Here is a 3,108-nt window from a genome sequence, read left to right as displayed (position 1 = left end):
GGGGGGGGTACTTATCCCCACAGAGGCGCGGCGCCGCGCCGGGGTGGCTGTTGATACGTAGATGGTTCTGGAGAGACCGTGATAAAGTTACCCCCACCTCCACCTCCCACCACACACACACACACACTCCCCTCTGCAAATCTCGAAAGCTTTCCATCCAGCAGCGCAGAGAGCTCAAGGACAAGCTTCTTCCCTTGAGGAAGTTACGTGTGGTGCCTGGGGTCTGTGACAGCGCGCGCGCGCTTGCTCCTGTGGAGACGGAAGGACGGACGGGCAGACGGACGGGTAGAGGGGTAGACAGATAGACAGACACACAGACAGACAGACAGACAGACGGGGTGGTCGGCTCGGTCAGACGGCGCGGGCGGGCGCGAGGAGGGACGAAGTGAATACACATCAGTGATTTAGGGGCTGAAGGAAGAATGCTTCGCGGGGCACGCGGGGGGGGGGGGGGGGCAGCGCGACGATAGCGAGGGCTGTGCTTGTGAATAATAAGCATAAAGCAGTGATATGAAACGAGCCGACAGCGGGCGCGCCGCTTTCCACCCTGCTGGCTGCCCGCTATGAGAATGTTTTGAGCCGCGCTGTTCTGTTTGCTCCACATCCCCCCGCGGCTGCTGCCCTTGTTTTTTTTCCTTCTCTGTCTTTTGTCAGTGGGGCTCTGCTCGCGGCGGCCGTTCCGATTGTATCGCTTAATTTTTCATCCGCACCGCTGCTGTCCGTTGTTGTTGTCGTTGTGGACCTGCGAGACGGGGAGGACGGCGTCGAGATGTTGATCGCGCTTGAGGGGAGCCGCCTGTCGTGCACGTCACAGTTTCTCATCCGCGATCGCGCGAGTCGCTTTGGGCGGAGGCCGCTGGCGAGTCACAAGTGAGTCACATGTAAGTCACACGTAAATCACACGGCGAGTCACACGCGAGTCACACCTCTCAAGGTCACACGCGAGTCACGCGTGCAGCGCGCCGCCACATTCGCCATACCGCCGCCGCCTCGCCGCGTTCGTTTCGCCGTATATTTCACCTCTGACACGCATGCATATTTGAGCTGGAGGGGGCTTGGGGCGGGGCGGGGCGGAGGCCGTGTGCTCACTGTGCGGGAAGCTTCCTCCGCAGCCTCCACAGCCTCATCCATCTTGGTCCAGGAGGGTGCCCTCCACCCCCTCCCCCCTCCCCCTCCTCCCCTACAAGCGGCAGCCGGACCACCAGCAGCAGCGGCACCAGAGGGCGGATGAGAAATCGTCTGTACGATTTTGACATTTGTTTAAAAACTCGGCGCGCGCGCATTCGGGCCATGCTGCGCCAGTTCCTCATATACTCGAGGCGGCCGCTGGGCGGCTCGGCTGTGCTGGCCTTCAGCCGACACCGACCCCTTTGTGTTCACCTGCGACACACACCGCGGCGGGGTGTCCCCGGCGGCACCCGCCGCGCCCGCACTTGTTTACCATAGCGACTCCGGTCCAGGGGCACCCCGTCTGCGCCCGGCCAAAGCCCTGCCGGGGACAGCCCGCGCGGGTATGATGATATCGTGTTGGCATAACAGAAGGGGGTTGGGGGGTGCATTCCGGAATAGCAGTCCGATTGTCATGTTAATCAACCCCTTTGCCCCCGCGCCCCCCTCTCCTACCCCCGCGCGACCCGCCGCCGGGACAACCCTCAAGCCCGCCCCGCGCTGTCCTCCCCTCCGTCGTGTTGTACACGGCCCGCCCCCGGTCAGAGCACGTCAGAGTGCGATACTGCCTGTCGTAGTACTTCGGGGCCGCCGGGGAGGCCGCCGGGGCATCAGGTGGACCGGTGATAATAACGAGCGGGGGAGGCTTCTCTCTCGCTGTCTCTCTCCTGCGCGCATGAGACAATGTCGTAGCAGTGTGCCCTCCCCTTCCGAGAACATGACCATCTGCATCAACGTGCGGTGCGAAAAAAAGGGGTATGCCGCTGCAAGACAAACGGAAGCAAAAGAAGAAAAGCATGACTGCCCGACATGTTTCGTCCTGAACGCAGATAAGGTACTTCAATGGAGCTCGAAAACGAAATAAGCAGAACGAAACCGGTTCCAGAGAGCTGTAGTGAGGGTGGCCGCTGCCTTTTCCTTTACTTCGGATTTTGGCCTTCGCCTTCTGCTGCTGGAGGCATGCTAACATGATTATGATGACGGTAATGAAATGACGTGGTTTAGTTTAAAATTTTCGGTCATTTCACGAGCTCAACTGGCCTGTCGTGACAGTTCCTAGATTTTTTAAAATTTTCGGTTTTGCGTTGATGGGGTTGGTACGGCTGCGGGACGCGCGCGTCCGTCTGTCTGCTCTGCCGTGTGGCGCTGCCTGTCGCCCGCCGGCCGAAGCGCTCCCTCGCTGTCCGTCCGTCCGTCTAGCCGGTGCCGGTCTGGACCTGCCGACCTGCCGCCCAGCCAGTGTTCAGTGTTTGTTTGTGTGCCCACCGCACTGTCTGTACCGAACGCCGCCGGTGGAGTCAGTTTCCGCCGAGTCGCCCCAGTCCCCTCGCCGTGACCGGAGTGCCGACTCAGCCGCCGCTCCTTCTCTCCTGCTTGGCCCACGACGAGACCCCCCAGCTGCCCGCTGCCCAGGACGACAGAGGTGAGTGCGAGAGAGTGTTGGTGTGTGTGTCTCCGTGTTTGTCGGCGACACCGCGGGACCTGCAGTGCATCTGAGATCAGGTTTTTATCGTTTCAGCGCCGTTCGATCGTTCACCGCTCGCGCGCGCGTCGCCGCCAACGCTGCTGCTGCAGCCACCACACCAACTTCAACAACGACCAGAGACACGTGAGTGCAACCGTTTGATTCATTTTTCGGCTTCACAAGTGCGCGGCTACGCAGAGGTGATGGTGTGTGCATCGTCGTTTTAGCCTTGCGTCATCGTTTTTAGCTGTGCTTCATCGTGTTAGCCGTGGATCATCGTTTTAGTTGGGCGTTTGCTACCGGCGCGACGCGACCGAGGATCTGCGTGCCGGTGGGTGGGGTCGGTGCGGAGGCGGTGCGGAGGCGGTGCGGGGGGCGAGGTGACAGTGCTGACGGTGGTGTGCGTTGTCAGCAACAACACGGCCAGCGCGACCACCACCAGCAGCAGCACGACTGCAGTGCTTCCGCCTCCGCCC

General features: G+C 61.3%; 2 protein-coding genes across 9 annotated transcripts in view; one reads left to right on the top strand and one right to left on the bottom strand.

The window, feature by feature from the left end:
- The window catches only part of LOC113215029 (acetylcholine receptor subunit alpha-like), a 202,496-nt gene that overhangs the window by 123,653 nt on the left and 75,735 nt on the right, over positions 1-3,108 (bottom strand). The window lies entirely within an intron of this gene.
- The window catches only part of LOC127749021 (uncharacterized), an 11,442-nt gene continuing 10,663 nt past the window's right edge, over positions 2,330-3,108 (top strand). For 2 of the 6 annotated variants that reach the window (XM_052265435.1, XM_052265436.1), the window contains exons 1-2: positions 2,332-2,590; positions 2,671-2,776. The gene's annotated coding sequence lies outside the window, so the exon portion shown is untranslated. Of the gene's footprint in view, positions 2,591-2,670; positions 2,777-3,108 lie in introns of all 6 variants that reach the window. The other 4 variants (XM_052265437.1, XM_052265434.1, XM_052265433.1 and 1 more) reach the window with 4 other exon arrangements.

The sequence above is a fragment of the Frankliniella occidentalis genome, unplaced genomic scaffold (genome assembly GCF_000697945.3).
Source record: "Frankliniella occidentalis isolate FOCC.00 unplaced genomic scaffold, Focc_3.1 Scaffold27, whole genome shotgun sequence".
Taxonomy (NCBI): domain Eukaryota; kingdom Metazoa; phylum Arthropoda; class Insecta; order Thysanoptera; family Thripidae; genus Frankliniella; species Frankliniella occidentalis.
This window is presented reverse-complemented; position numbering and strand designations above follow the sequence as displayed.